We start from the raw sequence: 23,166 nt of genomic DNA on the forward strand, positions 1-23,166 counted from the left end.
AGATTACGGTACTGGACCATGTTGACCCGAGTTGAGCTTCTGACATCAATCCCACAGGAGACCCAACGTAGATCTGTCGGCATTCGCAGACTCTGGAGTCCCCTTCCAGTTATTTCATTTTACTGTTTCTTTTTATTCGAAAACAGTTGTACTTTCTTTCAGCCAGTATTTGTAGTGACTTTTAGAAGTTCGTGGATTGTGACACCAGATTCTGGGTAGTTATGTATAATTACTTGGGTTATTATAAAATTTTGCACTCCTTTAATCTGTTATGGTTTAATTGCTGTTATTTACTGAATTGGTTAAGAGGTAGCGTATTAATCTCTAATTGTTGGCTTGCCTAGCAACTTAAAGGTTAGGCACCATCACGGTCCGAACGGTGGAAAATCCAAATCATGACAAATATCTACCCGTATCGCTCCGCCCTGACATAATAACAATATCCATCCGTATGGCTCAGCCCTGACACAATAACAATACCCATCTGTATCGCTCCCAGCAATAACAACTGTCACAACCCTAAAATCCCACATTAGGAATCGTGATGACACCTAGTCTCTAAGACTAGGTAAGTCTAAAACATGATGAGAATAACAAATTAAATCCAATTAAATTATAAAACAAACATGGATAAGTGACATAACATCATCAAAATGACCAAACCATAATACACTCCAAAACAAGTAGTACAAAGCCATAAGCTCTACTGAGAGTAACTAGGAATATCAATCACATCACTGTTTTAGAATGAAAGTAAACATTAGTAAGGTAACTCTCCAGAAGGTGACTTCAAGGACTGCGAGAGTAATGGCATGTATACCTTGAAGTCTCCACATCAAGTCTCAAACATTTAGCTAACGTCCGTACCTAGATCTACACAAAAATATGCAAAATTGTAGTATGAGTATACCATAACGGTGCCCAGTAAGTATCAAGACTAACATTGGTAGAGCAGTGAGGAAGTACAAGTAAAGACACTCACCAGACATGAAAACTTATGCAAGATATTAATAAATCCAATGGAAAGAATATCAACATAAAAGCAAACAATGGAAAGAATATTAATGTAAAGGTAGCATTGGAAAGAATATTAATATCAAGCTAATAATGAAAAGTAAAAGCAATAAATGACAACAAAGAGTAAACACGTGATAAAGCAGGTAGATAATCAGAACATAGTTAAGAAATGCAAGTGAAATCAATTAATGAAAACAAATGACAGTCCAAAATAATCAAACCATTCCAACACAAGGTTTTCAACAAAAATTACCCCAAGGTACCACACCTTATCACAACAATTCACAAGTCACAAATCACAAATCACAAGTCACAAATCACAAATCATTCTTATATTCCCAAAATAGCTTCACACACTTTAGTCCCCTTATCTTGTTTCGTGTGCCTCAAATGAAGTAATTTACCTTACTAACAACATGCAAATAAATCCCCCTTATCTCGCCGCATGCACATCAATAACACCACTCTTATGCCGTCGCATGCGCATCTCATCACAACACAATAATCATCTCGCACCGCACGTGCCCATATGCTACAACATTTGCCAAAACAATAATACCAATATCCCAACTATACATAACCCACGACTCCACAACAATGTATATAAGGGTCTCAACAATAACACAATCAAAAGAAAGAATAAACTTTTCAATAACAGCTTTAATTAAATGCATATAAGTAACTTAAGAGTATAAACCGGTCAATTTTTACATATAAGCTCATGAAAAAACTCGTCACCTCATGTACACATCTTTCACATAATTCAAATAATGCAATTAGATCAAATCCTATTGGGTGGTTCCCCACACACACAAAGTTAGGCAAGATACTTACCTCAATTAAGCCAAATCAACACTCAAAAATGACATTTCCTTTAACATTTGCCTCCGCAAGGCTCAAATCTAACAAAAAATGACTTAATATCATAAAACAATACAAGAGAAACCAATTTCGATAATTAAGGTCAAGATCTTTATACAATTCCCCAAAATGCAATAAAAGTCAACCCCGGGCTTGTCCGGTCAAAGTTCGAGTCAAATGGAAGATCTCGACTACCCATATCTCCACAAGTTCATATATGTGTATTGTTTTCAAATCCGATTCCAATTCGTCTATCAAATCTCAAATTTTTATTTTTCAAAGTATAGACAAAATCCCCCACAAATTCTCTTCAAATTCCATGGGGTTAGAGGTTAAATCTCATAAATAATCATGTAATATAATTAAAATTGGATAAAAATCATTTACCCAATGGGTGTGTGTGAAAATTCCTCCTTCACATCGCCTTCTACCGAGTCTAGGGTTTAAAATGTGATACATGAAGCTATGTCCTGTAATTCAACCCTTTTACTAAAGTGCAAAAGTCGCAAAACCGACCTGGAGTTCACAATTGGGAACCATTGCAAATGCGACTATTCCATCGGAAATGCGAAACCTTACAAGCCCAAAGAAAGTCGCATATGTGACGCTGACTTAGCATTTGCGATGTCAGTCCCTTTCGTAAGTGTGGTCAGTTGGTCGCAAATACGAGTTACCCATTCAAAGGCCAACCTTCGTAGTTGCGATTAAGATTCCTCAATTGCAATACCTGAGATTCCCTTACCAACTTGGCAATTGCGATGTTGGTGATCACAATTGGGATAACTGTAGCACCACCACACCAGCAACCCAGAACAAGTTCAAACAAATCTGAAATACATCTGAAAGTCACCCGAGTCCTCGGGGCTCCACAAAAAACTTCCACACAAGTCTAAAAATGCCATACGAGCTCGCTCGTGCGATTAAAACAAAAATAACATCTGAAACCACGAATCGGGCATCAATACACATGAAAGTTCACAATAAACTCAAGAATCGCTAGAATCACAACCAAGCGTCCGATTTCTATCAAACCAACTCGGAATGACACCAAATTTTGCAGACAACTTCCAAATGACAAAACGGACCTTTCTATGTCCTGAAACCAAAAATCCGAACCCGATATCTATAAAGTCAACCTACAGTCAAACTTACGATATTTCTAAACTATCAAATTGCCAACTTTCAGCAAAGCAAGCCAAATCAACTAGGAACCTCCTAATTTAATTCTGGACATATGCCAAAGTCCAAATCACTATACGAACTCATCGAAGCCATCAAAGCACCATTCTGGGGTCGTTTACCCAAAAAAGTAAAACCTCAGCAATATTTCCAACTTAAACTTCTAAACCAAGAACCAAAGGATCCAAATCATTCTAACACTTCCCCGAATCGAAACCAACGATCCCTGCAAGTCATAAAATGACAAATACACACACAGGAACCTTCAAAAGGGGAAATGGGGCTCAAATACACAAAATGACCTATCAGGTCGTTACATTCTCCTCTTCTTAAAACAAGAGTTCGTCCTAGAGCGAGTATAGAGACATTGTGCCAAAAAGACAAAGATAACAGCTGCGCATATCATGCTCGGTCTCCCAAGTCACCTCCTTGACTAGTTCACTCCTCCGTTGTACCTTTACCGAAGCAATGTTCTTTGACTTCACTTCCTGACTTGATTGTCCGAGATAGGCACCTACTATTCAACATAAGTCAAATTCTTGTCTAAATGGACTAAGTTGAAATCTAATACACGTGGCGGATCACCATAATACTTCTGGAGCATGGAAACATGAAACACCAGGTGAACTCCCAATAAGCTGGGTGGCAATGCAAGTCTGTAGGCCACCTCACCCACTCTCTCAAGGATCTCTAAAGGACCAACATACCGTGGACTCAACTTGCCCTTCTTCCCGAACCTCATCACATCCTTCATGGGCTAAACTCTGAGCAAAACCTAATTTCCCACCATGAATTCTACATTACAAGCTCTCCAAACAACATAACTTTTCTGCCTAGACTACACTGTACGAAGTCGATCCTGAATCAACTTCACCATCTCCAATGCATCTCGAACCAAATCCTTGCCCAATAACCTAGACTCCCCAGGCTCAAACCATTCAATCGGAGAACAACATCGTCTCCCATATAAGGCCTCGTAAGGAGCCATATGGATGCTCAACTAAGAACTGTTGTTATAGGCGAACTCTGTGAGTTGTAGAAACGGATCCCATGAATCCCTAAAATCAATACACTAGCACGTAACTGCCCGTTCGAGTTGGGATGAAATGTCGTGATCAACTTGACCTGTGTGCCTAACGCACGCTGCACTGATCTCCAAAATGCAATGTAAATTACGTGCCTTGATCGGAGATTATAGACACCGACACGACATGAAGATGAACAATATCCCAAATATAAATACGAGTCACCTGCTATGAAGAGTAGGTAGTCACTACCGGAATGAAGTGTGCAGACTTGGTCAGTCTGTCCACATTGACCCACAGTGCATCAAATTTTCTCAAGGTCCATGGAAGTCCATGTAAAAAATCCATGGTCATAAGCTCTCACTTCAACTCTGGAATATCAAACCTCTCGGTCTCCAATGCTCCTACTTCACCTATTAACAGTTCAAACACTAAGCTACATACTTGTAATGACCCGACCGATTATTTTGAGAATTTAAGCTCCGTTCAGCGGCATAAGGTCTTGAGAAGCTTCGTATTATGTGTTATGACTTGCGTGCATGGTCGAGTTCAGTTACCGGATGATTCGGAGTCAAATTGGAAGAAGGATTATTATTTTGGAAGCTTAAGCGGTGAGAGTTGACCGGGATTTTAACTTTGTGTGAACGGCTTCGAAGTGGGTTATGGATGAATTCAACAGCTTCGTTTGGTGATTTAAGACTTAGGCATGTGTCCGAATTTGAATTTGGAGGTCCGTAGAGTAATTTGAAGCATCTCGGCGAAATTTGGATAAATTGAAGTTTTGGAAGGTTGAAAGGTTTGACCAGGAGTTGACTTTGGTGATAATTGGGTCGGATTCCAATTTCAAAAGTTGGAGTAGGTCCATGATGTTGTATATCACTTGTGTGCAAAGTTTGGGGTCAATCAGACGTGGTTTGATAGGTTTCGGCATCGGTTGTAGAAATTTGAAGTTGCAAGTTCATTAAGTTTGGATTGGAGGGTGATTCATATTTTTACCGTTGTTTGATGTGATTTGAAGGCTCGAATAAGTTTGTATGGTGTTTTAGGACTTGTTGGTATGTTTGGTTGAGGTCCCGCGGGCCTCCAGTGTGTTTCGGGGTGAGTTTTGAGCGAGTCTGGGCATTTCGACACTGATGTTGTTCTGGACATTGGAAGTGCGGACGCTGAGGCACATTTCTGAGTGCTGTAGCAGATGAAAAAGTGCTGCAGCAGAAGAAAACGTTCGGACCGCACAATTTTGTCTGCGGCCGCTCTTCTGGTGGTTCCGCAGGTTCCTTCTGGTGGTTCCGCAGGTTCGCTGGTCCGACTTTGAAAGCTTATATCTTTTGATCTACAAGGAATTTGGAGATGGTTAAAAAAAAAGTTATATCCCTTCGTGTCTAGTTTCCAGAGAAGTAAAGAAATCATCATTTGGAAATTTGTCGACAAAGGTATTGTAAAATTACTGAAGCCTAGTATGCACAAGTTACAAAACCGCGACCGCACAATTTTAAACTGCAGCTGCAGAAGCTAGGATGTGCAACCGCACTTGGAATTGTGCAGACCACACATTGAGAGGTCAGATTGGGTAGTATATAACCGAGGTTTAGGGTATTATTTCATTTTTAGACTTCGGGGGCTCGGTTTGAGACATTTTTACGTGAGTTTTTCATGAAATTCATCGGGGGTAAGTGATTCTAACTCGGATTTGGTTAATATACATGAATATATCACTGATTTCATCATTTAATTAGTACATGAGATGGAAATTTGGGAAAAATTGTAGAAACTTCATAAACTGTAAATTGGGGACTTGAAGGTCGAGTTGTAATCTGAGTTGGCTAATTTTGGTATGGTTGGACTCGTGGTTGAATAGGTATTCATACATCGTGACTTTTACCCGATTCCGAGATGTGGGCCCGGGACCCAACTTTTGTGTTGACTTTTTGACTTTTGACTTATAGCTTAGTATTTTCTTATGGAATTGATTCCTTTAGCTCGTGTTGATTGTATCAAATTGTTTGTGGCTAAATTTGGGCCATTCGGAGTCGGAAAATCGTGGAAGAAGCATTCTTACTGACTGATTGAGCTTGATTCGAGGTAAGTATCTTGCCTAACCTTGTGTGGGGGATTTCTCATTAGGATTTGAGTTTTCTATGTTGATTGTAGTCCGTGTACGCGAGGTGACTAGTGCGTGCTCGGACTTATTTGTGGAAAGTTGGCCTTTTAGGATTCTTAGGTCCCTATGTTCACGGAGTATAAAGTTGTCCTTGATACGATTGAGTTCCTATTTACTAGTTTCACCCCTACATGTTTTAGTTAGAATTATTGCTTTAGGATTCACTCTTGTTGCCTAGTTGACCCTTATTTGACTTGACTGAAGATTTTACCTCTTCTACTGTCATGCTAACCTTCATAACTGCTTATCCTTATTTGAAATTATTATTATCTCATCCTATAATTGTTTAGTCTTAATTGAGGTTGCGATTATCTTTCCTCCGCTTATCCTTAATTGAATTGTTGAATAACCTTCGTAACTGCTCAACCTTAAAAGAAGTTAGATATCTTATATTTCAGTTGAGTTAGTATTATTTGGAATTATTTGACTCGTGTTAGCTTCCTTGATGTTGAATTGTATATTGTGGGATCGTTGCTACGTATTAGTTTTCCCTTGTTGAACTGTTCTCTTTACGCCTAGCATTCTTTATTGTGGTTATTCCTTATGAATGGGTTCTACCGTTTCTTTGTGATTTAATGTTCTTGAGCTGATTTACTTGTCGTACCTTGTATTATTGTAATTGTTGTTGTTGTACTTGTTGTGGTGATGCACGAGGTTTCTGTCGTGCTGTGAACTGTTATCTTTGTTGATTGAGTTGCATATTTACATTGGGACTATGGAACTATATTCCGGTAGATCCCCCTGTTTTGCATATTTACTTTGGGACAACAGAACGGTATTCCGGTAGATCCCTCTGTTCTGCAAACATTCTACATGTTGTCCGTTCTTCTCCTTATGCTTACTAGCTGGTATGAACTATATTAGGACACTTGTACAAGCATACACGTAGCCAAGCACCCTTATTGGATAAGAGGTTTTCTTGATATTGTTGAGTATAGATGCACAACCTTGTTTACTTGCCTTCTATGTGAGAATGGCTGTATTTGGCACGTGAGTCGTCAGTGCGGTAATGAGGTATGATGAGGGCATAGGATGCCAAGTGTTATGGTTCAGGAATTGAGTCCCGTGAGTTGTGATTTGTCTAGGGTTCAGTACCTCGCGGAACTTGTTGACTAAAATTTGATGTGAAAGCGATCGTAGTTGCTGAGTTGTTACTTGTTCTTGCTGCACCTGTGATTTCAGATTTATGTTGTGTTTCTGTTTACTCTTCTATGTCATTATTATGGTATTCTGATGATACTTGTCGTTTCCTTTCTTATTGCAATTACGTTATTGTTAATCATATTGTGTAGTCTTTATATAGAAATCGTACACTATTGTTTCTTTACTTATACTTGTTCAGTTTATAAGACCAGTAGGTGTTTTGACTGTTCCTCGTCACTACTCCATCGAGGTTATCTTGATACTTACTGGGCACCGCTATGGTGTGCTCATACTAGACTTCTATACATTTTTTGTATAGATCCAGGTATTGGATCATTAGTAGTTGTGCGAAATTTTGCTGAGGAGACTCATGATAAACCTGCTGCTGCATTCGCAGGCTTCTGAGTCACATTCCTATTTTGTATTCACACCGTTTTTACTTATTTCCAAACAGTTGTATTTAGAAGTTGTAGTAAACTCTATAGAGCTAATGACCCGTACTACCGGTTTTGGGAAATTGTAAATTTTGTAGAGGCTTCTATTTCAAGACTGTTAAATTTTAATTATTATTGTTGTTATTCAATACAAGTTAGGCTTACCTAGTCCCTAAGGCTAGGTGCCATCACGATACCCAACGGAGGGGAAATTGCGTCGTGATAAGTTGGTATCAGAGCTCAAGGTTCATAGGTGCTACGATTCATAAGGGAGTTTAGTAGAGTCTTGCGGATCGGTACGGAGACGTCTGTACTTATCTTCGAGAGGCTACGAAACTATTAGGACAATCTCACTTCTTTCTTTCATATCGTGCGAGCTTATTGATCGTAGAGTTTGAACTTTTATCATTTTATTCTCTCATAGATGGCAAGGACACGAGATGCAATTATCGACGATGCTGCTCCCGAAGCAGGTATCTCTATAGGTAGAGGTAGAGACCGACGAGGCACACGTGCCACAGCTAAAGCACCTACTAGAGCAGCAGTTGAGGAGACGCCAGTAACTCCAGTTGGGGGACAGGTATCGAAGGCGCCTGTTGTTACCCCAAACTTCAGGAGACCTTAGCACAGTTCCTGAACATGTTTGGTACATTGGCTCAGGCGGGGTTGATTCCGGTTGCGCCCTCTACTTCACAGATCGGGGGAGGGACTCAAACTCCCACCCCCACACTCCAGAGCAACGAGTTCATATTGGTCGGGTTGCAGGTGTCATGGCGACACGGCCTGTGGTTCCAGTTTAGCCCGTGGTCAGGGCAACAACAGCTGAGGAAGAGCAGCGTAGACTTGCAAGGTTCAAGAAATATGACCCTCCTACTTTCAGTGGGTTGGCTTCAGAGGGTGCACAGGGCTTTCTATAGCAATCCCATCGTATTCTCCACACTATAGGTATTTTGGAGACGAGTGAGGTTGTTTTTACTACGTTTCAGCTTAAGGGAGCGGCTTATCAGTAGTGGCGGGTGTATGAGTTAGGTAGCCCGGCCGATGCAGCTTCACTTACATGGGTTCAGTTTTTAGAGATGTTCCTGAGAGAGTTTGTACCTTAGCCCCTTTGGGATGCATGGTGCACGGAGTTTGAGAAGTTGCACCAGGGCACTATGTTAGTATCGGAGTATGCCATTAGATTCAGTGATTTGGCTAGACATGCCCCTGCTTTGGTCGCTACAGTTAGGGAGCTTGTCCGTAGGTTCATTGAGGGGCTCAGGCATGACATTCGGTTAAGCATGGCTCGGGAGTTAGAGTAAGATGTTTCATTTGAGGAAGTGATAGGGATCGCTCGCCGGTTAGAGGGCATGTGGGACAAGGAGCGAGAGGACAGGTGGGGCCAATAGAGAGAGGGCAGACGAGTTCAGAAGAGGACAGGAAGGCTAGGAGGCCTCGTAGACCAGAGAGATCTGCTGGTCCTTATTTTTAAGGCAGGGTGCGTCATGGTAGAAGATTTGCAGGTCACCCAGTTTAGTTTGCACTTCAAGCTTCGCACGGTGTTTCAGGTACTCATGGGTTTTAGAGCACCCGTACTGCACACAGTTCCCACAGCCACGGCAGCAGAGAGGTTGCTTTGAGTGTGGACATACCAGCCACATGGTGAGAGATTGTCCCAGACTTCGGGCAGATGTGTCACATCGGGGTATTCAGGCGAGTAAGGGGTGCCCAAGAGGGGGAGGTCCGGCCCGTTGATGTGTTTCATATAGTAGGCGTGAGGCTGCTGCTCTAGAAGATGTCATACATGTATGCTTTCGATTTATTATAGAGGAGCACCATCCGTATTCGTTATAGTTCTGCTTATCTGGGTGAGTTCCCCTATTTGTTGCTCCACCTATGGGTGAGTTCATGACTCAATATTCTATTTATATGTTTTCCCTTGTTGGGAGATTCTATGAGTGGTAGCCCGTGTCTATCGTTTGTTTCTATTCGTTATTGAGAGTTACGAGACTAGTAGTGAATTCTTGTTGTCCATTACGGTAGGCTTGATGTGATTCCTGAGTATGTTGGTTACGAGCTGTGATTTTTATGCTCCACCAGTGTGAGAGCTATTACTTGTTGTAGTTTGTGACAGAATTGATCTAGTGGAAGGTTTTCGCTGGTTTGATGTATATTTTACTTGTGATCCGGAGTTGAGAGTGGGACCCTCGCGATTTCATGTGATTTGATGTGTTTGAACCGGGTTGTGTACCGCAGTGGAAGTTATACCAGGATGATATCCTTGTGAATTGTTCATATACTTTGATTTTTCCTTGTAAATTCATTCGTAGAATAGTACTGATAGAGAGTTGTGCCTGTCGGGTTTGTTTGGTAATTCTCTTATGTGTTTCTGCTTACATATTCAGTCATTTTCATTCTTTCTTCTTGAGTCTTAGCTTGCAGGATATGTGCCCGGTGGTTTTAGTTGTGACTTTTTGATTCGGGTATATAGTTATGATGTATTCTTTTTCCTTGCATCGCTATTAGTGTTGTGTATGTTTGAAATAGAGTTCTAACGGATATGAGGCTAATTGCTGTTGATAACCAATTTTTCCCTGCATATTTTCACATATACAAAATATTTTCAAAATAACATATATATATATATATATATATATATATATATATATATATATATATATATATATATATATATATATATATATATGCATATATAAGCATGCCTAAGGATTTTAGTATTCTTCTCAATTTTTTAAAGATTTTTAAAATCAATTTATTGTCCATTTTAGCAGTACAAAATCAGTAATTATTCCCAAAATCATCAATTTTGGTGAATAATTTATTGTATTCCCATGTTTATACAAAATATAGTTAAGGTAATTTTTTTTATACATTTTTTACAAATTTATTTGGTATTTTAAAGCTAAATTGCATATAATTGCAATTCTAGCCTATTTTAAGTTTAATAGCATTTTAATTATAAAAATTGGTTCCAGTATTTTTACATTAATATTTATGTGTTATTAACTGACTCAGTACTTTTAATTTTCTTTTAAAATGATTTTACTATTTTTTTTATAAAATAAAAGGGAAAACTGGCTATTTAACATTTAGCCTCATTTCGTTGCAATTACAGCCTATTTATATTTCAATTTTAGCCATCAATTGATCCAATCCTAACCCCCAATTGGACCGGCCCAATTTCAATTTTACCCAGCCCCTTAACCCGTTTATTTAACCCGCCCAGCCTTTCTTTCAATCCAGGCCGTTGGTCATTTTGATCAACGGCCAGGATCGTCCCTTGCCATTTTTAATTTCCCTACCCTAACCTAATCCCCCAATTTCGTTTGGTCCGCCGCCTATGAATACTCTCCTCTCTCAAAACACTCTCGAAGGTTCTCCAGAACCCTAGTCGTCTTCAACCCTTTTTCCACCGTACTTTCGCCGGAATCCATGGCTTCTCAGGCCATGGATGGTCTGTACTCACCCCCTCCACCATTAAACCCTGGGTGATCGAAGTGTTGAGGTCTGACCTCGATAGTTCTCTTTCAGATCTTCTCAGAGCTATAGTTCTATGGCCTCTCCGGCCTTTGCTCCGGCGCATTCAAGCATTTCGAGCCTATTTCCGACCTCTCCGACTCAAGATCGGGTTTTCTTCCAAGCCTTTCTCATTTCTAGGGTTTCTCCGAAACCCTAAGCTATTCGAGGTTTTTCTCTGTCTGTTTTCTTAGATCTACGCTATATCCATGTTTTATTGGATTTTTAAGGTGTTTTCCCCAATCTTTACTTTCAAAATTGTTTCTCTTCGATTTAGGATTTCTGAAAGGATTTCAAAACGTCTTTCTGATTCTTCCTTTTCTTTTCTTTATGTGTGTTTGCCTATACTATGTTTTACCAAGCATGTGCTGTTCTTCTGCTTTTCTTTCTACTATGCATGACTCTCCTGTACTTTGTATTCTACTGTGCCTTTAGACTAGGCTCGCATGTCAATCTTTGTTATGTTTTTCTATATGTTCTTTGCCATACTTTCTAGTATTCTTCTACTGTATGTGTTTCCTACCGTGTTCTTAAGTTTGTTTGCCTTTACTGAACTTCTGTTTGAGTTCTAAACATGCTTCCTTTACTGTTTCTTAAGTTTATATCACTTTTTCTCTCTTCTGAACTTGCTTGAGTTCCGAGCTTTTCTCAAACATGTTCTTTATGCTTTCAAACCTGCTATCATATCTGTTTGTTTCTCCTAAGTCTCTGAAAGAGACCTCTGAGCCTGCTTCAATGGCTTGTCTTCTCATCGTTGTATCAGATTCGAGTTGAAACCCTAGGATCTGAGGGTTTTGGAAAGTTTGATTTGGTGTTTGGACTTGGGTTCTACTTTGGAACCCTGAACTCCCAGACTCATTCTGAGTCTAAAAATTGGACTGGAACCTCTTTGTTTATAACTCTGAACTTTTCTATGATAGGTTTTCTAATTAACATCACAATTGTTTCTTGTTTGACATACCTATGTGCTTTATATATGAGAAATTCTTCCTTCAAAAAGGTTTTGCCAACTTATGATTGATTCTGAATTCCTTTTAGTAAAGTTTGATTGATTGTTACTGATTTTCCTTAAGTAAAACCCTTTCCTCTCTTTTCCTGACTTGGTTGATTCGAACAAAGCCTGCAATTTTGTTTTTACTGGCTGTTTGATTGATTCCCTTTCCTTATTCTCACAAACCGTGTTACTATCAAATTCTTTTCTTAAATAGACCCCTGTGTATTTTCCCTTATTGTACTATTTTGGAAAAATTGAGCAAACTCTTTCCTTATTTAATTTTGCCCGTTTGAAATCAGAATCCCTTAATTAAAGGGAATCCTTTTTGTAATTGATTGCAAAACTATTCTCTTACCTTTTTCTTACTTGCTTGCTGCACTATAAAAGGGGACGACCCTTCTGCACTTTGACAACATCAAAGGGAATACTCTTTAAGACAACTTTGAGTCCAATACTCTAACATACATACATACTTTCAATTTCAATACTCTTACACTTCACCCAACACTCTACTCTCTTCTGAGACCTGCTGATTGTTTCTTCGCAATTTGACTTTCAAGGCTACTATTTTACTTTCTTGTTTCCCTGAAACTGGTATGTTCTAATTTAAGTTTTAACATCATCCCAACGTGTTTACTTTATAGTTTCCACATCCCTGTCTATTTTACTACTTATGTTTAATGTTAATTAGCAAGTCAATTCCCTTGCATATGTTTCTACTATGAATCCCTACACCCCTGACTGCATTACTGCCTGTGTTTAATGTTAATCAGCAATGTCAATTTCATGGAACATGTTTCTATTTGTGGATCCCCATATCCCTATTCCCCTCTATGTGTTTGAGTTAAAGTTTGGGCATGGCAGCACCTAAATTGTTGTTCATGTCTGGGCTTGATCCTTTAAGGGATCCTAACTCCCAAAAATATGGTTAACAGGCTGGTTAGGGGTGTGCCAGCACTCCTAATTGCTGGGTATTACCACCAGCCTGTCTTGCTCTCCCAGAATCCCCTCTATTGCACTTACACTCCTAGTTTCTAAGTCCTGCCCCCCTCCTATGAGCCTTGCTTTGGGACCTTGAGTTCCCTCTGAACTTGGACATTTGAGGGCTGGCCCTTCCACACTGCACTTCGATTCAATTCTACAATATGTTTGGGTGTAAGCACTGCCCGGATTTCATGAAGCTCCTGGGAACTCTGACACACCCGAAAATGAGAAAGGCTTTGGAAATCGGATCTTTGGAGTTGGTTCATTTCATGTTTCAGACGTGGAGTCTGAATTAGGCTCTCATTGGCTGTACTTTAATTTCTGATGTAATTTCGGATCTTTGGGGGTTAAGTTCTTGCTTTCTGTAAAAAGACTTCATTTTTATCTATTAAGTTCCTAGGTGCTTTCTGTTCAAAGATTTCATTTTTTCTGTTAATTTCTTGGTTTTGATCAAAGATTTCAATTTTGTTCATCTAAAGGTTGCTTGTTCAGTTTCTGCAGTTTTCTTTAATTTGTTCATTTTGTTTTACCACTGTAGAACCTAGTTAATTCTGTGTAGTTCTCTACTTCTTCCCTACATTTCCCCTACTGCTGTCAGGGCTACACCAGTGGTAACAGTGATAGCCCTTTTTGGTTTTTGGGTCGTGGTATTTTCTGTGTTTTCAGGGAAATTCTCGAAGTTGTTGGAGACAAGTTGGGCGCACGAGCACTAGAAAAGGAGAGCAACCTGGACGAGCGTCAGCAAAGGGCGGTGGGAAGCGGTGCGTGAGCGTACAACTACATCGAGTACTGCAAATCAACACAGGTTTGGTTCTCGGGAATTGGTACATCCCGTTCTACTATTTCCCTTTTGGTGTTGGCTAAATTGATGTTACTTCAGTTCACAATAGTTAAATCATTCAACTATGGTTCTGGTAGTCACTTGTTTCCTTCTAGCTTGATTCGTTGTCCGTTGTGCACTAGCGAGTCTTCTTTAGATTTACAGTAGGTGTAGTGGCTGCAGTCTGGGATGATAGATTAAGGGCATGTCCTCGGGTGGCGCAGAGTGTGGGGCAGAGGGTGGGGCCGGGGTCAGGGTGTGGGTCGGGAGGCAGGGGAGGTAGAGGGGGCAAGGGAGCCTATAGGTTGAGAATCGGGTCATGGAACATAGGTTCGCTAACGAGTAAGTCTATAGAGTTGGTGAAGATCCTTCAGAAGAGGAAGATTAATATAGCGTGTGTCCAGGAGACTAGGTGGGTCGGATCGAGGGCGAAAAACGTCGATGGGTATAAGTTATGGTACTCTGGAGTCCTGAGGGGTAAGAATGGAGTGGGTACGTATCTTGGTAGATAGCCGTCTTAGAGAGTCGGTGGTAGAGATCAAGCGAGTGAATGATAGACTAATGACTATTAAATTGGTGGTGGGTGAGTGTACTTTAAATGTCGTTAGCACGTACGCGCCGCAAGTAGGCTTGGATGAGGAGACTAAAAAGCGCTTTTGGGAGGGGTTGGATGACATCGTTCGTAGTATTATTCCTTCCAAGAGGTTATTCATAGGAGGAGATTTCAATGGTCACATTGGGTCATCTGCAGGTGGTTATACTGAGGTGCATGGCGGCTTTGGTTTCGAGGAGCGGAACAGAGGGGGCACTTCGCTGTTGGACTTAGCCAAGGCATTCGACCTAGTGATTGTGAACTCAAGTTTTCCGAAGCGGGAGGAGAATTTGGTTACTTACCAAAGTTCGGTGGCGAAGACTCAGATTGACTATCTCCTCCCCAGGAGACGCGACAGAAGGTTGTGCAAGGATTGCAAAGTTATCCCAGGTGAGACCCTTGCAACGCAACACAGGCTTTTGGTAATGGACATTGGTATTATGATAAGGAGGAAGCGGAGGTCAGTACGAGGCCACCCGAGGATTAGGTGGGGCGCCTTGACTAAGTATAAAGCTCAGGAGTTGGAAGGAAGGTTATCGGCAATGGGAGCTTGGAGAAGTAGTGGGGACGCAAATAATATGTGGTCGACGATGGCGGACTGTATTAGGAAGGCGGCGAGAGAGGTGTTAGGGATATCGTCGGGCCGCACCGGTGGCCACAAAGGAGACTGGTGGTGGAATGCAGTTGTCCAAGGTAAAGTGGAAGCGAAGAAGGCGGCTTACCTGCGGTTAGTAAGGAGCACTGGAGAGGAGGAGAAGAGAGCGAACACTGAGAGATATAAGGTAGCTAGGAAGGAGGCAAAGATGGCAGTAACGGAGGCTAAGACGGCAGCTTTTGCTCGTCTGTATGAGGAACTAGGGAACAAAGGCGGGGAGAAGAAGTTATTCCGACTCGCTAAGGTGAGAGAGAGGACGGCTTGGGATCTGGACCAAGTGAGGTGCATAAAAGATGATGACGGCAAAGTTTTGATGGGGGATGACCAGATTAAGAGGAGATGGCAGGGGATCAGGATATTGTACTAGGTGAATTGAGGAATGCCGATAACCCCCATGAATTAAGTGATTCTAGGGACATTGAGGTCGATGAGGTCATGGAGGCAATGCGTAAGATGAGGAGGGGCAGAGCTACCGGGCCAGATGAAATTCCGGTTGAACTTTGGAGGTGTGTGGGTAGAACAGGCTTAGAATGGCTTACTGGGTTGTTTAATGTTATATTCAAGACTAATAGGATGCCTGAAGAGTGGAGGTGGAGTATAATGGTTCCGTTGTATAAGAACAAAGGCGATATCTAGAGCTGTAACAACTATAGGGGTATCAAATTACTAAGTCATACCATGAAAGTCTGGGAGAGAGTGGTAGAAATGAGAGTGCGAAGGACGATGTCTATTTCAGACAACCAGTTCGGGTTCATGCTGGGGTGATCTACCACAGAAGCTATCCACCTTATTAGGAGGATGGTGGAACAATACAGGGATAAGAAGAAGGATCTCCACATGGTGTTTCTCGATCTAGAGAAAGCGTACGACAGGGTTCCTAGGGAGGTCTTATGGAGTTGCTTAGAGGCTAAAGTGGTCCCGGTTTCCTACATTAGGGTGATTAAAGACATGTATGATGGAGCTAAGACTCGGGTTAGGACAGTAGGAGGCGACTCCGAGCATTTTTCGATTGTTACGGGGTTGCACCAAGGTTCTGCGTTCATCCCTTTCCTATTTTCCCTGGTGATGGATGCCATAACGCATCATATTTAAGGGGAGGTGCCATGGTGCATGCTATTTGCTGATGACATAGTCCTAATTGATGAGACACGACGCGGCGTCAACGAGAGGCTAGAGGTTTGGAGACATGCCCTTGAGTCAAAAGGTTTCAGGTTGAGCAGGACGAAGACGGAATACCTCGAGTGCAAATTTGGGGCCGAGCCGACGGAAGCGGGAGTGGAAGTGAGGCTTGACTCTCAAGTTATCCCTAAGAGGGGTAGTTTCAAGTACCTTAGGTCAGTTATTCAGGGGACCGGGGAGATCGATGAGGATGCCACACACCGTATAGGGGTAGGGTGGATGAAGTGGAGGTTAGCGACGGGAGTCCTGTGTGACAAGAAAATGCAACCGTTACTGAAAGGTAAGTTTTATAGAGCTGTGGTTAGGCCCGCCATGTTGTATGGGACCGAGTGTTGCCGGTTAAGAACTCACACATCCAGAAGATGAAAGTTGCAGAGATGAGGATGTTGAGGTGGATGTGCGGGCATACAAGGATGGATAAGATTAGGAATGAAGATATTCGAGAGAAGGTGGGTGTGGCCCCCATGGAGGACAAGATGCGGGAAGCAAGACTCAGATGGTTCGGGCACATTCAGAGGAGGAGCACTGATGCACCGGTGAGAAGGTTTGAGCGACTGGCTGTGGTGGGCACGAGGAGAGGTAGAGGGAGACCTAAGAAGTATTGGGGAGAGGTGATCAGGCAGGACATGGCGCGACTTAGGATTACTGAGGACATGGCCCTTAACAGGGAATTGTGGAGGTCGAGCATTAAGGTTGTAGGTTAGGGGGAAGTTGTGAATTTTTCTACAGCACACTAGAGCGAGACTAGCCAGTTAGGAGTTAGTCTTAGGATGCTTCTGATCAGCTACTGATGCTGGGCTTTATCTGTTGGTTATTAGTATACTTTCCATCCTTTTCGTATTTCCTATATTTCTTATAATGCTGTTATTTTGTTATTTTATGTTATGATATGTATTCTATGTTATTTTATGTCATTTTATTATGAGTCTATTGATAGTACTAATATATCGTCTCTTGTTGCTTTCTTGAGCCGAGGGTCTCCTGGAAACAGCCTCTCTGCCCCTCGGGGTAGGGGTAAGGTCTGCATACATATTACCCTCCCCAGACCCCATTTGTGGGATTATACTGGGTTGTTGTTGTTGTTTATTCATCCTGGGTTGTAATAATTTGTAATACTTATGGGGTTTATAGTGAAAAGGGGAGGGTCACTCATGTACGCATGCGGGTAGACATCATGTTCTTAGGTATTTATTCCTGTAATCACATCCTGCTTACTTATGCATTTCATATAGAAATCCTGCCTATAGTTCCACACTTCTCATATATAGAAATCATGCCTTCGGTTTTCTGCACTTATGCATATATAGATACCATGTCTTTAAGGTTTTGCACTCATGTAGATACCATGTCTTTAAGGTTCTGCACTTCTGCATATATAGAAACCATGTCTTTAAGGTTCCGCATTCATATAGATACCATGACTGTAGGCTTCTGCACTCTTGCATCATATAGATAACCTGCCTATAGGATCTCTTAAATTCTGCATTTACATCTATCATTAGGCAAACGGTTCATAGGTTTAAATAATAAATTGCATTCTAGATACCATGCTTATAGGATTCTTGCATTTCTATAAATGTTTTAAAACCAGTCACGCTCAGAAAGAATGTCTATAGGGGTAATCAACTGAATCTGAATCGTCAACAAGCTTAAAAATCTGTAATATCGATACTCAATGCTTGCAGAGCTTATGTTTTCTATGATCAACAAGCCTTCTTTAAAATCAGTATACTTCTGCATTGCTAGATATCATGCCTATAGGTCTCACCTAGGCAAGCCATTAGGTAATTAATAAACTACACTAGTCTTTAATAATTACAACCAGCAGACAGGCCTAATTCCGACTTCTTATCTGAAAATATGTGATAAATCAACCACGCCTTAACGTTTAAGTTTAATTAAGACCTAATCAGTATCTGACATGCTAACACTATATGTTTCTCTTTGTTTTAAGGAGGTTTTGTTTGAGCCTTACCTGTTTGTGTGCTTCCCCATACTTGTCATATATATTTTGACTGTCACCTTAGACTTTTATCCTTTTAAACCACTAAAAGACAATTCTCCCTCCCCTTTAGGACTAGTAGTCCCTAATACCTCCGGGGCTGATAGGATTAGAACGGGTAATAGCATGGAATAAGTAACGAGACTATTCTGCGATTTGATACCTTAACGGGGTGGGTAAGGGTAGACATCGATATGATGGCCACGCGATAACACCACGTGTATAAACGGTTACCGGGTGTTGTGTGGGGTGATCCATGTTATTTGTAAACTTAGGACCCCCTTTCCCTTTACTTGTTTACTTTTTTCAGAATTTTAAAAGCTGATTAATTTTCAGTTTCTTTAACTTTTCTTTTACTTCAACTACTCGCACCAATTACGTAAAAACCTTTTTTTTTAATTTTCAGTACTGTTTTCTTCCCCAAAATTTCCGCCTCTTTCACTTCTTTTCTGATTACTTGCATCAATTATTTGCAAACACCTTCCCCTCGAGATAATTTCAAGCCCTTACCCAATCTCTGGTTTTCTAAAATGAAATTTATTCTTAGTGTCCTAATGCGCTTAATCATTAGGTGGCGACTCTTCAAAAATTGCAAACCCAATTCCCAAAGGGAAAAGAGTTGTCCGCCCAAATGTCATAAACCTGATTTCGCGAGGAAAAGGGGGCATCGACAACATGGCGACTCTGCTGGGGATTTCTTTAAGGCTTTTACCATTCATGCTATTTGTGACTTTATGCTTCTTTACATGTCTTTACTTGTTTAAATGCCTTTAAGTATTTATTCTTTCTTCTACTACGAAACTGACTTGGCTCTTCCTTTCTTTTCTTTTAATGTTTTCTTTTATCGTTTTCCTTTAATGCTGTTGTAAATTATGAGAAACTGTTGTAATTATTACTCTATGAACGTGCAAATACATGACAACTTGTTAATTATTGTAGCTGCATTTTTCAACATCATGTTCCACTCGTGCCAAATAAAATACCATAGCAACGCTTATAATGAGTGGTTGCGCCCTTCCGATATTATCACCTCCTAAATTCGGCAAAGGCATATTTGCGGTAAAACTAGTCGATCAGCGGTGCCGTCGACAGTTCTGCGCCTTTCCTTCTTGAGTTGTCCGCTCAAGGGTACCAGTCTAATACCTTATACAAACCCTACTATGTTTAATTGTGCATGCATCACTGTCAAACCTAGCCGTGTCGGTTATGTTGTCCGCATAATGACTCTTTAAGACAGCCTCGTCCAAAGTCCACCGGGTTTCCCTGAAACCCAAACGGACACTACCACGTACTGTGCATTCATTTGGAGAACTAAATGCTTCTTATGCTGATTGTTGATATTAATAGTCGAGTCTGGTGGGGGGGTAAGGGTCTAACACTTTTGTCTTGCAGAAATGAGGCACGAAGTCCTCAGATTCGGCATGGTCACCAACATCCACCCCAAATTGTTAAGCTGGTGGGGAGATCTTCATTCCAGAGATCAGGCTCTTGTCAGGAAATATCTAGGAAGCCTACCTTCTCTCCTAGAAATTCAACCCAACAACAAAATCATAGAAGCCGCAACTCTGTTTTGGGATTGTGATAGGTCGGTATTTCGCTTTGGAGACATTGAGATGACACCTTTGCTTGAGGAAATAGGAGGACTAGCTGGGATACCGTGGGAAACTCCGGGTTTGCTAATGCCGGAAAATCGCAAGGGTAAAGGTTTTCTCAAAATGATGGGTCTAAAGAAGAATCCCGACTTGACATGTTTGAAGGAGTCATACATTCCCTTTGACTATTTGTATGAAAGGTACGGCCACATCAAATCTTACCGTACTTATCCTGACGAGTTCGCCCTCACTTCGTTGGGGCACATCCATCGAAGGGTCTTTGTCTTCATGTTCCGTTTCTTGGGGATGATAGTGTTTCCAATGAAGAAAGCAAGAATCCATACCAGACTAGCCATGGTCACCAAAACCTTGATGGAAGGAATTAACGGACAACCATTCAATCTTATGCCAATGATAGTTGCAGAAATATACCGAGCCCTAGAAAGGTGTCAACAGGGAGCCAAACATTTCGAGGGTTGTAATTTGCTACTCCAACTATGGCTCATGGAACACCTCCAAAGGGGTGAGTACCGACAGGGAATCCATCGTAGAGACTGGGACGATCATATCGCCTTACATCACCCGAAGCGAATGAATTACATGCCCAACATGTTCGCCCAACCAGAGAATGCTAGAGAATGGGTCGAACTCTTTGACAATCTTACGGAGGATCGAGTGCAGTGGATGTTCGAATGGTTCCCTACTGAAGAATTCATCATTCGATCTAGGGATGCGCCATTTCTGATAGTGATGGGTTTGGGAGGAACCTACCCTTATGTCCCTATCCGGGTTATGAGGCAAGCTGGTAGGAAGCAGGTTATACCAAGGGTCGACAAGATGAGTCACTTCCAAGCCGACTTCCAGGATGACGACAGTCCATACAGGTGCCAGGCTCAGCATATGTGGCATTGCAAAATTGTCTTAGGGAAAGACATCATCGAACCGGATCGCTACCGTGCTGGTTGTACCCCACACTATTTGGGCTGGATGGAGGACAATCACAACGGTTTGGGTCAGCCCGGGTTTGTTTGAGGTCACAGAATCATTGATGAAAAGGCTGAAGCACAAGTAAAATACAACCAACTGCGCAAGAGGATGCGGGAATGCGAAAACGAGCACCGTGAAATACAAGAAGCCAATCAAAAACTAATTGGAGAATGGAAGGATATGGCTGTCAGTGCCAACAAACGACTGATCTGTTTGGAGCGGGCATAGTGGAACTGGAAAGAAGTTTCTAAAAAGGGTCGAAGATTGCCGAGTTGCTGAAGGAAATGAAGGCGGACATCTGGCCAGGGCTTACTTGTTGCTAGGACTACGCGAGCTGGGAGAGCTGTACGAGGGAGCTAACACTGCCGAGTCTGGGGAAGGTCCTTCTGGGACCAAGTAGATAGGAGTTTATTTTTCGCTTTACAAATGTAATAAGGCCTATGGCCACTAGTGACATTTTTATTTCCTGTTATTTAGTGTCGTTTTGGGATTCGTCTCATTTTCTTATCAATAAAATGAGGCATTTAGCATTTCAAGTTCTCCAAATTTACTTGTCGCTAGGCCTACCTCGGGCACAACGAGGTCCCCAAAATTAGGACACGATTTATATTTCCTGCACTACGTGTTTAAATATCGCAACATTTTTTTCCTTATAATCCTTACTAACTTATCACCTTTTGTTTTTACTTTTGTTTATTCCCTCCCCAAAGGTTAGTTCGTGAACTCTGGCAACATCAGCATATTTTACAAGATCCAGGGGCCCTCCACCTACTCCTCCTCCCAGTCCCGTCAGGCACAAAGGCAAAAGAAGAATGGAAGATTCAAACAACTCAGCTGAACGAGTAGAGGTCACTCGTAGTGCCATGGTCCCCAAGGAAAATGCCTCTCAGATAGAACAAAAACTACTGAAATTCCAAGAAGAGCTTGATCAAGTCCGGAATTTGGCAAGTCTGTCATTTTCCCTTACCGCTCCAGAAGTTACTCAGTATCCCATACCTCCACAAAATATCCCAAACCATCCCGCTCCTCACCACCACTGCAATACTTGCCACACTCCAACAATACTCCACTACTCATCCTGGAACCTTTGAACTCCACCAATGACCACTGCCACACCCAACACAACACTCCCATCTACGTAGAGACTGTGCCACACTCCACCCAGCCTATCTCAAGCACACCCGAGTCCAATGATAAGGACTCGCTCATCAGAAATTTGGCCGAAGAGCTTAAAAGGTTGACCACCAGAATTCAAGGCGTTGAAGGTAGTAAGGGAATTGAGGGGCTAAACTATGAAGACTTATGCATACAGCCCGATGTCGAACTGCCCGAGGGGTACAAACCTCCCAAGTTTGAAACGTTTGATGGTACAGGGGATCCCAGGGTTCACTTGAGAACATACTGCGACAAGCTGGTCGGAGTAGGAAAAGATGAGAAGATCTGCATGAAGCTTTTCATGAGGAGCCTGAAAGGAGATGCTCTGTCTTGGTACATTAGCCAAGACCCAAAGAAGTGGTCAAACTAGGTAAGTATGGAGTCTGACTTCATGGACAGATTCAGGTTCAATATGGAAAATGCACCGGATGTGTTTTACATTCAGAATTTAAAGAAGAAACCCATAGAAACATTCCGCGAGTATGCTACTCGTTGGAGATCAGAGGCTGCTAAGGTTCGACCTGCTTTAGGGGAAGAATAGATGAACAAGTTTTTCGCCCGGGCTCAGGATCCGCAATACTATGAAAGACTGATGTTGATCGAAAACCATAAATTTTCTGACATCATCAAGCTAGGAGAAAGGATCGAGGAAGGTATCAAGAGTGGTATTGTTACAAACTTTGAAGCTTTGCAAGCCACCAACAAGGCTCTAAAGTCTGGTGGTACGTCCAAGAAAAGGGACGTAGGTGCCATAATGGTTGCACAGAGAACCAAATCACCTGTCAAATACCAAACTTACCCAATACCTCCACTTACATATCAGCCTACTCCAAATTTCTAAACACCCGCACCCTCCTACCAAACACCACCGCC

Source organism: Nicotiana attenuata, chromosome 1 (genome assembly GCF_001879085.1).
Source record: "Nicotiana attenuata strain UT chromosome 1, NIATTr2, whole genome shotgun sequence".
Classification (NCBI taxonomy): Eukaryota; Viridiplantae; Streptophyta; class Magnoliopsida; order Solanales; family Solanaceae; genus Nicotiana; species Nicotiana attenuata.